At 28.3% G+C, this 14,424-nt stretch overlaps 1 protein-coding gene across 1 annotated transcript in view; it reads left to right on the forward strand.

Annotated features, from left to right (window-relative positions):
• The first annotated feature begins 12,561 nt into the window (after positions 1-12,561).
• The window catches only part of Cipc (Clock interacting protein circadian), a 32,557-nt gene continuing 30,694 nt past the window's right edge, over positions 12,562-14,424 (forward strand). The window contains exon 1 of the mRNA XM_065498736.1: positions 12,562-12,772. The gene's annotated coding sequence lies outside the window, so the exon portion shown is untranslated. The remainder of the gene's footprint in view (positions 12,773-14,424) is intronic.

Consider the following 14,424-nt stretch of genomic DNA (forward strand, 5'->3'; position numbering starts at 1 on the left):
TACGTAAGTATTTAAACATACATACGTATGTATATTTACGTATTATTACGAGTACATATTTGTTTTACAAATGTTAGTATGTATGTCACCATGTGCTGGTTAATTATAGATTCTATGAAAATGAAAAAAAAGTTAAACAATTTAGCGATTTATTTAATAGGAAATAGTGACGTGTTCGTATTCTACATTGTTATGTCAAGTTGAAGTTATGAGGTGTCATCATATGATATACAGTGGTTGACAATACAATGGCAACTTATGCTAGTTTCTTTTTTTGTATTTATTAATACAAACATTCTTTAATAGAATACTAATTAAGAAGTATTCATTATTATGGTATTAACAAAACAGTGGAAACTTAGTGGCTCAGTATTTTGTTGGATATCCCGTTTTTGTATTACTACTTCACAGTCACGATGCATAATTTTGTGATTTTTAATAAAAATTATATTTTTTTTTAAGAATGCCGTTTTTTGGTAAAATTATTTCAGATATAACACTACTACAGTTCCATTCAGTGACCCTAGGACTACCATTTCTATATAGTGTCATATCTGAGCCCTTTTCCTAATTTGCCAAAAATCCTCTCCCGATTTATTTTTTCATAAAAGTTAAATTTACTGGAATCCCAAAATTATTTCAGATATAACACTACCACAGTTCCATTAAGTGACTCTAGGACCACCATTTAAATATAGTGACATATCCGAGCTCTTTTCTTAATTTCCATAATGGCCAAAAATCCCCTCCAGATTTATTTTTTCAAAAAAGTTAAATTTACTGGAATCCTTTTAAGATTAAGATGGGTTCAAATATCCATCTATTATTTCAAATGGATAGTTTTTTTTTAAGTTTTTCTATTTTTTTTTCTTATTCTGAAATTATTTCAGATATTGTAGATATAAAACTGTTTATTAGAATTCAAGTATTATGACTGTTAAGTGATTTACAGTGCTCAGTTAACTGCAAAATGGGCTGAGCTAAAATATGTGGTTTATGTCTGTGCTAAATAAATTTAAATTTATCTTCACACATATTTTTTATATATGGGCATTTCCACCGAAAGGTCCACCGAAAGGTCCACCGAGACCAGAAAATTAAAAGCGTTTGAAAACACTTTGTTTTATCCCATTTTCATAGGGAAACAATCAAATTTTAATAATGTAAAGAAATTTTCCATTCATTCATAATATATCAATGGATAGAGGATTTTGACTACTTTTCAATGTATATAACTTTTTTGAAAAATATGACAAAAAATGCTTTTTATTGAGTTTTTGCATAGATACAAATTTTTCAAATTGAAATTAAATTTTTATTTATGAACATTTTTTAACGAAATTACACAGTTATGTAGATTTTTCTATTTAAAATGGAAAAATAAAAACAAATTTTGAAATTTATTATCAAGTATTCCGCAATTTCCAAAAAAGTTTTGAAATATTCCAAAAATGGGATTTTTTCGTTTTTTGTCTATAATATCCATACCAGGGGCGGGGTTATCGGAACCTTTTAGAAAAATAATTAAGAACATATTGGGCCATCTAAAATAGGTTACTATATTTTGATATCGACTATGCGATTTGAGAATTTTTGCTCTAAAATTGAATTTTACATAAAAAAATATGCGATTTTTGAATGGACGTGGTCCCCTCGGTATCAAAAATTATAATTTTTTTTCTTTTAAAATATTTGATGTAAAGTTAGCTTTTCAAATAGTACAAATTCATTATACATCCTCTTAGAAAATTTTTAGATAACTTAAAAAGAATAAAAGTACTTTTTTAACAAAAAAATAGCGAAAAATCGCCTTTTTAAAATTTTTTAAATTCAAATGCATGTAACTTTGGATTCAGTCATTATTTTTAAACAATTCTTCCTTTATTTGATATATACATCTGTTAATCCTACAAAAGAAAAATGGAGAAAATCGGGAAATATTTGGAACCGTGGTCATCAAAACACTGGAGTAGGGTGGGTAAAAATGTTGAAAATTTAATTTTCAAATGCGAATATCTCCTAAGCTATAGGATATAATTAATAGCTACGACGAAGTTTTATGTAGTGCTCGGCAAGAAGATTCTATATGTGTAATTTTTTTTTGAAATGGGAACACAAACGAAGAAATAGGATAATTTTTAAAATTGAACATACCCGAGGTGTCCTACTTTGGGGACCCTGGTGGGCTCATGAGGTTCAAGTTCAAAACTTAAACTCGACTACACTTCCTCTTTACGCGTGTGAAATTTCAATCAAATCGGACTAAGGGTTTGGAAGTTACAGTTTTATTTCCCTCTTTTTTTTTTCTCATACCACTGTGCGCTGCAGTACTTTTTGTTCATACAAAATGATATGCTAAGAAAAATATCATTATAAAAACTACTTATAGGTATGTTATGTTTGGTTTTTGAAAACTGAAATTACGGAATAATAGTTTTCATGGAGTTGGAGTTTTAGTATCTTCTTTAGAGCATCTAATAGTGTTAACATTTTCGATATTTTATCTTATAATGAAACAAAATTTATATGAAGAGTGTTACTAAAAACGCCGATGATTTATTATTTGTAAAGGTCGAGCAGGCCTACTGAATACCTAGAATATGCAACTTGGCTTTGTAAATGTAGTAAGAATGTACATAATTGTCACGATTAGATAAATAAACCAAAATGATAAAAATAGTTTTTATTATTTTTATTATTCAGGCCCAATTAATAAAACTATAAAACAATTTAATAATTCTTAACATAACATTCCGTCCGCAACATTTATTTTTATCTGAAATTTCAAGCAAAATGCCATAACATTATAAATTGTATTATAAATTTGTTCACACTGAGAATATGTATAAATAAACCTGATTATGATTATGTAAAACACGCGGTTTATTAAAGAATCGTATATGTAGGTTTATAAATAGATTTATTGTTCACATTTTTTTTGCAGCATTAATGCGGGTTTGTTGCAGTGATTTAAACGAGCCTATCTATAAGTATGTTGGTTGGCACCACTGTACTAATTCCTTTGTTTTGTTATTTTAGTACTGTAAAATTGCAACAACAACACTAACCACAATCTATTTACAACAAACGACCAAAGTGTTGGATTGTTTAGCGTAAGTGGTCACGTGTGTGAACTTGTGCTAAAAACACATAAATACTCACACGCACATGCAAATAAGGTTTTTCTTTGCTCTCTCTCTGTCTCTCTTTCAGTGTCTTCCTTTTAAAAAGCTGTTTGTTTTTTGCACATGTCTCAACATTAGTGATGATTGGTGTCTGTCTGTCAGTTTTCCTGAATTTATGTTAGATTTGTTGTACATATTTCTTTTATTAGCATTTTTAATAAGTTTATTGCAAAAATTTACTCACACTCATAAAAAAAACTCTCATTTATATAAACATAAATAAATAAATACATAAGTATGTAAATATGAATATATTTATAGCATAAGTAATAAAACCATATACAAATACATGTGATCGATCATTAAAGTACGAATTTTAAACAAATAACAAAACAAAAATGGCAAATTTTTATGGCCGATTTAATTGAGTGTAAAAGATCAAACGTGATCAAATAATTTGTTGTTGTCACTGGTGTTGTTATTTCTTTTGTTCTTCTAATAAAAAAATATACTATCAATGTTTTTATTGAAACAAAAAAAAAAAAAAACAATAAAAAAATTATTCAAAATCTAAATCGCATATTTATTGTTTTGTTTAATAAAACGTATACAGTGACCAATATATTAATAGAAACAGAAAGGAAATACTTTATGAATGTGATCTACTTTAAACTCGTTAATTTTATTTGGACCCGAATGACCAAATTCCACTGAACTGTATTATAAATAGTATTAATCAAATCCTTTTTTATTCTTATTTTCAGATATTCTCTTAGATAAAAGAGCAATTCTTAAATTTTAAATCTAAACAAATATTTGATTTTGTTAGAAAAACTAGACAAAAATTACTATAGATTCACAACTTGATTTCTTACTAGTTTAGGATAATCTAATCTACAACATTGTACTCGATCGAAAGAAGTCTGTCATAATTTTGTCCGTCATTGTATTTTGATATAATTAGACATTTTTTTTATCTTGTGCACGCGCCTTTAATTTCTTTCCCAATTTATTATTATTTTTTATTTTGTTTTTTTCTTCTCATAATGATTATTTTTTGTTTTATTTCACTACTAACACTAATATTTTTGTGTGCTTTTTGGTGATTTTTTTAAAACGATCTCACATTCAACAGTTTATACATACATACATTTGTACATACTTGGTATAAAGAGAAAGAAAAGAACAAGAATCAGAAGCAGACTTTCAATAAATATATTTATGATCAATTTTTGTTGTTCATCGTTTTAGATTCTTGTAGGTTGGCTGTCTTTGTTACGTGTTTTTTTTTTTTGATTTTCTATATAATTTTATAAATTTTGGTTTCGTGTCTGCTATACTCTGTTTTGTATCGGATAGTAACCTTGACATTGCTACCAGTTCATTCGCCAAATATAAATTTTGAGCCAAAGATTCCCTCCCCTATCCATGTGTAGTGTCTCGTTTCCTTGCATTCCATGAAATTTCATTATCGTTTTTATTTCATTGTCTCGTCGCGTGTATTTTTGTATGTCGTATTTCTATCTTACTAATGGCATGATCACTTGATATACAGACATACAACATACATATTTAGATATTATTTGGTGTGTAGTTTTCACTTTGCATGAAAGTTTCGATAACGACATGACGTCAAGCCGAACACACTTTATTTTATTATCAAACGTCATTTTAATTGGGCCGTTTATAGTTCGTTATTCATTCATTTAAGTGGATCGAAAACCGTTTGGAGATAATAAAAATACAGGATTTAAATTTATAGGCAAATAAAAAACTGGTTTATTTTTTGTAAAATTTTTTTTTTAGTTTATTTATAGAATAGATACATACATACATACATAGAATTTTGAAGGCTGTTTATTTAAAATAATAATTTATTTGTTATGCTTTATTTGTTATACACTATACTTATTCGTATATTAATTTCCAATAAGAAATTCTATTCTGAATGCGACCAAGGTGAACTGAAAGTAAATCAAAATAACCAATGTTTTAATTAAATTTTAATTTTAATTAAAAAGTTCAAAGTTTTGAAACTTTAAAAATCTTTCCAAAATTAGTAAAACAATAAAATTTTTTAAAAATTGCCAATCCAAACATATTTTTATGGACAACTTTCAATTAACAACTTTCTATTGATAGCCTACATTAATATCTCGTTGTTGCAGTGATTCAACATTTGTTGTACAGTGTTATCGATGGGGTACAACTCCAACAATGTCAATGACAGTAGCCATTAAATTTGAAATATGTAATTCGATTTTGTTTACAATATTTTATTTTATTATATTTTTTTTTACTTTCGAATTTTATTTAAAACAATATTGAAACTTTTACAAATATTTAATTAATAGGTCAAAATCAAAAAAAAAAAATCTTATGAAATTCTTGTTTTTTAGTATTTTTTATATTAAGAAAAATAAGACAACAATTAATAAGATCTGGAAATAGAAAACAAACTAAAAAGTATTTAATTTTTACAAAAAATTGTTGTTCCTTTTTTGGATATTCCGTATTGCCATTCCCTTATAACAGCATCTGATAAAGCTGTTAGCTCCTTCGAGGTATAATATCAAGATTGGAATTTCCGATCTACAATTTCCCATAGGTTTACTATGCGATTGTGATCTGGCGCTGGGGCAGGCCATTTCAAAACTAGTACCTCATTGCATTGTAAAATAGCATGACCATTGTCGCGTTCAAAATCTTTATGTCTGGCTGAATAAGTGTTTTAGAAGAATTAATTTTTATATTTCTTATGTAAACAAATAGTCAAATGGGAAAAACAAGCGAATGAATTGACTAAAAAAAGTCAAAACTCACAACAAGTAATAATTCAGTCAGCTTTTTTTGGTTGGTTGATTTTGATTTTAGTTTTGTGAACATGTGTGTGCTTTTTTTTAAGGCCACTAAACAGCACGTGTAAACGATTCTCTATGTCTAGGCTTGTTTGGAGTTTTTTTTTACTGTTTATAGTGGGGAGGGTATTATGCGTTTGTGCTGATGTTTGTAACGCCCATTAAATATTAGTCTAACAGTATACGATGTCCGTCTGTCTGTCTGGGTGCCTGTACAACCATGTGCTCAAAGTTCATTTTTTTTGGCCTAAGAACGAAGTCTATTGAAACAGTCTGAAATCGGTCCATTATTTCACATAGCCCCAAAACAAATGTCCTCCCGAAATAGGACTTTATCGGTCATAAATGTTTAATTTACCTAATTTTATGATGATCGGTACATAATTAGTATAGCTCCCATATAAGGCCAACTTCCTAAAATCTCTTTAACGAGCATTAATCTCTTAATAATTTTGTTAACCACAGAAATCAACAGTAATAACTTTCATAATCACAGACATAATCACATTGCTTAATCTCATGGCGATCGGTCCATAATTGCTCATAGCTCCCATATAAGGCCCACTTCCGAAAATCACTCACGAGAATAAATTATTGAAATTTTAAAAGAACATTTTTTTTTGCTCTTTTCCTGAGTGTAGGGTCGTGCTTGCCCGACCATACTTTCTTACTTGTTATACCCTTCACTTTCGTGAGAAGGGTATATATAAGTTTGTCATTCTGTTTGTAATTTCCACAATATAATTTTCCGACCATATAAAGTATATATATTCTGGATCCTTATAGATAGCGGAATCGATTAAGCCAGGGCTGTCTGTCTGTCTGTTGAAATCAACTTTCCGAAGCCCCCAAATAACTTACATACACGTTTCATACATCAATATCTCCGGAATTCTTCCGGCTCGGTTGCTATTTAAAATCGAGGAAATCGGTCCACAAATGGCTAAGATATAAAACCAGGACAACCTCGATTTTTTACCTATTTTTGACCTATATCTGGATTACTAAGTCATATATGGATATCTAATGATAGATATTTCAAAGACCTTTGCAACGACGTATATAAAACCATAGTAAGATGTATCTACAATGGGTCAAAATCGGAAACAAATTTTAACCCGATTTTTTTTTCACCAAACATTTTTTTTCGCTAAATATTAAAAAAAAAAATTTAAAAAACAATTCGAAAATGTTTTTTTCCAAAAAATTAAAAAAAAACTTTGGAAAAAAAAATTTTGTTTACCTAAAAATATTTATTTTGAATTATAATTGGTTGGAGGGTATATAAGATTCGGCACAGACGAATATAGCTCTCTTACTTGTTTTTATATTTATTTGCAAGCGGCTGTTGTTGGCTTTTGCATGTGCGTATGTTTGTATAAATTAGTTAGTTGGTTTCGTCTTACCTGACAATCGCTTTAAGTGTCAGTAACTTTGTCGAAAAGGCACAAACAAATTTTGGGTAAAAAATAAAAAGAAAACATAAAATAAAAGAAAATACAAGCAACCGTTAAATGGCGTAAGTACAAAAGTCCAAATTGTAACAGTGATATCAATTCAGTGCTTTAATATTAGGCGATTTGAAAATGAGTAATAATGATACGTTTTTTTGTTCAAGGCTGCCAAAAATTCCAATAAAAAGAAAATATAAAAAATATATACAACTCTCTATTTAAATCTTTTGGGTTTATTATTTATACCCACAAGAAGAAGTGTAGGTTTACAATAATTTATTTAAAAAAAATAGTTAAATTAAACTTTGCCTAATTTAAAACTTTTTCGAAAAAAATAATATTAATTATACGCCACAGTCACACTTGTACAATGTCATGTGTTTCACATACAACCGCAAATTCAAGGCACGTTTTTAGAAAGTGCTGAAGGGTATCTGAGTAATAAAAACAAATGAAACACCAGTCCAGGGCCATGATAATGATCAGAATCATTTTCACCAAATTTTACGTTTTCTCATCTCAATTTTGAAATTTGTTTTAAATGAAAATACGAAATTTGTTAAACCAATGAATGGAATTAACGAAAGTAAAAAAAGAACAATGCAAATCAAAAAATGTAATTTTGGTGGAAATTCTATTTAACATTTCGATAATTTATTATTATTATGAATATGTTTTGTTTTTGTTTTGATTTTTGTTGTTATTGCTTTGTGAAAAATAAAACACAAAACGCAATAAGTTTGTTTTTATATCTGTTAATGATTCTTGGTATAATTATTCATTCTATGTATGTAGGTAGGTAGGTATGTATTATATTATTTTCAACATCTTCATCGTCGCAAGACACACTCATGCATCATCCTCGAATGCCTAAACATTCATACATATGTACATATTTACTTATTTATTTATGTGGTCTATATACAGGCAATCATATAAAAATACACCACGGTATGTTTATAAAAATATGTGCATATATATTTTTAAAAACCTCCAATTCAATGGAAACCAATCAATTTTAATTTTTTTTAATGATACCATATACCTACATGTATTGTTTGTTTGTTTGTTTTATTTGTAAGTTTGTATATCTATACATCTGTATGTCTATATACATTTTTGAATATTCGTACGTTTGTATTGTCTACAGAAGAGCTCCAAAGTGCCCGAGGTGTGTAAGCGGGTGTCTAAATGGCGCACACGTGCATCAACCAACGGACATTAAACCGCCGCCATAACAATGGCTAATGCTGCTGCTGTTTATTGTATTTATTTTTTTTATTTTGAGTATGTATTTAACAAAACTTTGCTGAGAATGAAGAAAAAAGACACATACTATTTTTTTTATTATTATTTTCTGAACCGGCATTAACTAAAACGACAAAAAAAAAATACAACAACTTAATACAAACAATCAAGAAATGTACACAAATGTTTACTGAGTGAGATTATTTTGGTAATACTGAGAGAACACAGAGATAAAGAGAAACAACAAGTTTTGTTGCCAAAGTAATGTTTATAAACATTTTGTACACAGAAAAATATAGTTTGATTGATATTTTATAAGTTGAATATCATGAATTCCATAAGACATCATAAACAAATTGATCTTTTATTGGAATTTATCGATTTAGATGATATTAACAATCACATACTCTCTAGTTACATATAGTCATTTGGAAATTTTTATTTTTTGGAATTTTAAACACTGCTCATGATTTTATATTTTTTTTTTGTAAAATTTTTTAAAAAAAAATGGTATTGTTTATCTTTAAATATTCATATCTTATGAAAAGGGCAAGCAAAAATGCTCAAATATAAATTTTATTGTAATAAACATTGTTTTACAAAGAACAATAAATTGTTTCCACTTTCCAAAATGAAATTATCTTTATTGTTTACATAAAACTAGTGTTTATAAACCGGTTAACCGGTTAACCGAAAAACCGGTTTTTCTTCCAAATCTCGGTTTTTTGCGAACCGGTTAATTTAAAATGTTGATTTTCGGTTAACCGGTTTATCCGGTTTTTATCACTCGGTTAACCGGTTTTTATAATTTAGGACTAAAATTGATAAATCTCACGTTTTTGTGCATTTTTAATATTCATTGTATACACATTATTGGTCTGATTTGAAACCTAAACTGCTGATTTACAATACAAACCTCTTTAGATTAATGTTTTTAAGAATTACAATGATTCTAAATAATAGATGACGATGAGTTTACTTAAAAACTTTTTTGCACATAATGAAACTATTAAAAATTAAAATTAAATTCCGCATAATTCTATAAGTTTAGGCTAAATCTTACTAATGATTCATTAAAAACTTAGTGATGATCTTACCAAACGTTAAATTGAATTCGATGTACATACCTTCCTTCAATAAATTTGACTTCATTAGTGTATTTTGTTCTTAAAATTTTAATTTATTAATCATTTCGTTAGCTTCTCAGAAATATTACAGGAGAGACAAAAAACGTTCTAAAATTCATTATTTGAAATATTTATGAAATCTGATAATGGAGTTTTTTATAATAACAAATAATCACAGCTAAGAGAAAGTGCGTTTACATCTTATAGGTCCTTTTTTGGAACTTGGAACATTTTGTCTTTCATATCAGAAAGTAGAGGTGAAAATAAATTTCAAAGTTATCAAATATTAAATTAAAAAAGTGATTTACATTTTTTGGTTGAAATTTAATGAATAAACCAATAATTAAAACAAGTATTTTATATTTAGTAACATATTTATACTCATTTCCATTTGACTGAGATAATAATTTTGAAATTTTTACAAAATAAAAGGACTTAGCACTTTTGTATATTTATAGTTATTTAATATTAACCATTTCTGACTACTAAAAATTAAAAAAATTAAAGCTGTATATACTTTATTGTACATTTTATGTTTTCTACACATATATGACGGTTAACCGGTTTAACCGGTTTTTTCGATGTCGGTTAACCGAAAAACCGGTTTTTTAAAAAAGGCCATTTTTCGGTTAACCGACAAACCGGTTTTTTAAAAAGTCGGTTTTTTATAAACACTACATAAAACGCCAAAAGAATATACATACATATATATTTTTTTTAAATTGCATGACAAAAATAATGTTTTCCTTAAACGACAAATAAACCGACGGGCATAGCTAGATCGTCTTTAAGTTTCATAACGACCCAAAATATTACTTAAAACTGCGGAATTTACAATAGATTGGGTGCCCCGATAGACTAGACGATAGTGTACTGGACTATCAATCCAAGGGTTGCGGGTTCGATTCCTGCCAGAGACTCTGAGTGTTTCTGCAGACAAGCAAAACGATTCGCAGTTTGTGTTTGTTTTTTTTTTTTAAAAAAAGATCTTTTGAACGCGATTTTTGTTTTTAATAACTTATATGTCAGGGTCTTTTCGGAAATGCATCACTGCGCTGCATTTGATGCGCATCTGTGATTAGTTTGCGATGATGATGCAAATCAACTGATGCGCAGACAATGCATCAGCCAATTTTGTGATGCTTGTTTGATGGTTTTTTGCGCATCATGCTTTTTAGAACTCAAGACATTTGCAATGTTGCCTACTTTTGCATTTTAGAACGTACTGCGCATCAGATGCAGCGCAGTGATGCATTTACGAAAAGGTCCTTGAAGCATACATACATACATATCTGTCATTTATTCTCTCTAAGTTATTGAACATAATCGTGTTAACAACAACGTTTTTCTTTGCTTCGAAAATGTTGAATTTTGTGCCAACAAAGCGTCATATGTGGGAAGTTTTGCTTTACTTATTTAATTTAAAAAAACCCTGAAGCACACCGACTGCTCTCCGAAGCTTATGGTGAATGTGTTTTATCGGTTTTAACGTTCAATAAGGAAGACAAAACGTTTGCAAGCAGCAGGATTCATTCGAAAGCAGTGAAATTTTGTACTATACGATTTGAAGCTTAGAGACCTTGAATGACATTTTCAACGCTATAAAAGAAAATCATTTTTGCATCGTATCATTACTTGAGATGAAAAATTGATTAAATAGGATAACCCGAAGCGTAAGAAATAGTATGTAAAGCCCGGCCAACCAGCCGAATTGACACCAAAGCCAAATATCCATGGCTCTAAAGTAATGCACTGGATTTGGTGGGACCAAAGGGTCCTATCTATTATGAGCTGCTGAAATCTGGCTAGACCATCACAAGGAACCTGTACCGAATGCAACTGATTCGTTTGAAGCGAGCATTGTCCGATAAACGCCCAAAATGCAATACCTGTTAAAAAGTTATTAAGAATGCAGTGATTGGGAAATTTTGCTTCACTGTGTCTCGTCCTACTACTACATATTTGTTTCGATCGATGCAGAATGCTGTCTCTGGTATACGCTTCACTTTGGAACAGAGTATCCTATATTTGCTTGATTCATTCTTGGCCTCAAAAGCTGTTGTTTTGGCTCAGAATGCATATATTCCCGGAAAGATGGAAAAAGGCCATAGTTAACATAAAAAAATCATACTTTTCAATATTAGAAATTGTATTTGTCCACAAAAGTTCATAATATTTGTATATAAATACATTTTTTGAAAAGAACACAAAATGTCCCTTCTGTTGATATAAAATAAGTCTACCTTTAACTATCCGCATGTGAAATAAATGGACCCAATTATAATCATTAAATATGACACCAGCAATCAGCAACTTTTTCCAAGTGTAAACAGTCAGTCAACAACATTTCATTTGTTGACATGTTCTCTGAAACATTTAAAGTATTTAATTGATTTCACTCATCCATTGTGCTTTGTTTCTACGAATAAAAAAGCTTCGTAAACATTTATCGTGGGTTTTAAATGTGAATTGCAAATAATTCAGAGAATCACTATGTTTAACGCTTTCAAACTTGACGCACACACTCGGCTAATCGGAAGTATGTTAAATAAATAAAAAAAATTAAACAAAGTAATACATTATAACAATAAGTAAATAGTGGATATTAATAAAAAAAGCAAAGATATTTCAATAAAAAATAATAATAAAAAAATAAATTGAAATAAAACAAGTGCCAAATTTAAAAATAAAATAATTATTTAAGAAGAATCCTTAAGAATTTTACGAATATTGAAATAAATATTACACAGTAGAAGAAATATAAAGAAAATAATATTGAATTTAATGAAATATATTATAATACTCGTATTAATAACAAAATTAATTAAATATTAGTGTTTAAAAATAATTAGAAACCTTGTGAAATTTGTATCATCAAGTTAGCATTGTCCTGTAGCATTTCTCTTCCTGTGACAAACAGACAGCAATTGTAAACATTTTTATTCTTGTCTGCTTTTCAAGTAAGTAACCTTTAACCTCCGCATAACCTTAAAATAAATAAACTAAGAAGAAAAAGAAGACGAATAAATACCAAAATGTCTAAATAAATTACAAATTGACATATCGAGGGAATATATTCAATAGCCTCTATCTTAGATTTTCATAAAAATGTTTGTGTTTTAATGGCAAAATATTCAGCAAACAATATACACATTTGTGGTATAAATTTCAAAAAAAAGAACTTGTGTTTTTTTTGCAATTTTATTGACATTTTGGTAATTCGTCTATCTTAAAATAATTAAATTACTGAATGCAAAACTATATATCTATCTGTTTTAATAATAACTTTTTAATTCAAGTATATTGTATAATTTTCACATTCAAAATATGTTTTCTTAATGATGAATCTGAACAAATATTTTTAATTGACTAAAGCGTTTTCGAGATATCGCCCCTTTTCAGTTTATTTATGAATATATATCTTCCAAGTGGTGATATCGAATTAAATCATATGCAAGTCATATTGAACATACATATGTATATGAAGTCCATTTCCAATACCTTTAAATAAATGAAAGAATTCACTACATTTTAAAATTGTAATATCCCCGGAATGAAAATTTGTTTAAGATAAATTGAATTCAGGGAAGCTCAACTAAACTTAAAACTATTATTTTACTATATTAATTCTCTCTTAATTCTAATACTTAATAATAATTGCAGGTTATTTATAATACATGTGTAGCTTTAATTCCAAAATAAAAAAAATTTATAAATTTTATTTATACAAAATGAATATTTTTGTAGAATAAAACCTCTATCTTTAATAAAATTACCAATAATGCAAAATTTTAAAAATAAATTAACTGCATACAGAAAAAATTTAGTTAACTGTAACCATTTTGATAAGTTTTTGAACAATATTATGGTCACTGTAATTATTTATATGATTGCGGTAACCATAATATGATTGTAGCAAACATAAATATGATTGCTACAATCATGTGAATTTGTTGAAGGATTTATCATACTATGTATGTTGTTCTCGGATTCATCATGAACATGATTTATTTTTATTACAATCATATATATGATTGCTACAATCATGTGAATCGTAACTTAATCATATTATGGTTACCGCAATCATATAAATAATTACAGTGACCATAGTATTGATCAAAACCTTGTACAACTAGATTTTTTCTCTGGGTCGTAGCAGCCTTAAAAATATGTATATTTTGTTCTTCAGAATTCTTGTGTTTTCTAAGATAGCGGGTTTTTGTATATAGTCTCTCAAACTTCATCAGTATATGTGTGTGAATGTGTTTGTACATAAAAATCATCAAGAAAACATACGGTGAGAAAAAATTCCTCTTCCACATTCATCCTTGTGAATTAAACGTGATTGAGCATGGGTTAGACGACATTGCAATTCTGACTACCTCTTCCTTCTTTAACAGTGTTTATAGCGCTATTTACATCCATACATACATCTGTATAAATGTAGAAAAACATTCGGAGTATTTCTTTTATTGCTCTCCTTTTTTATGTATATTTTTTTTGTTTCTAATGTTATTTAGCGTAAATATTACAAAAACGGTGCGATTTGTTCTTTGTTGTTGTTTTATGCCTTTCCTCAAGGACGCATAAGGTCGAATAGGACATACATACA

The sequence above is a fragment of the Calliphora vicina genome, chromosome 1, assembly GCF_958450345.1.
Source record: "Calliphora vicina chromosome 1, idCalVici1.1, whole genome shotgun sequence".
Lineage (NCBI taxonomy): Eukaryota > Metazoa > Arthropoda > Insecta > Diptera > Calliphoridae > Calliphora > Calliphora vicina.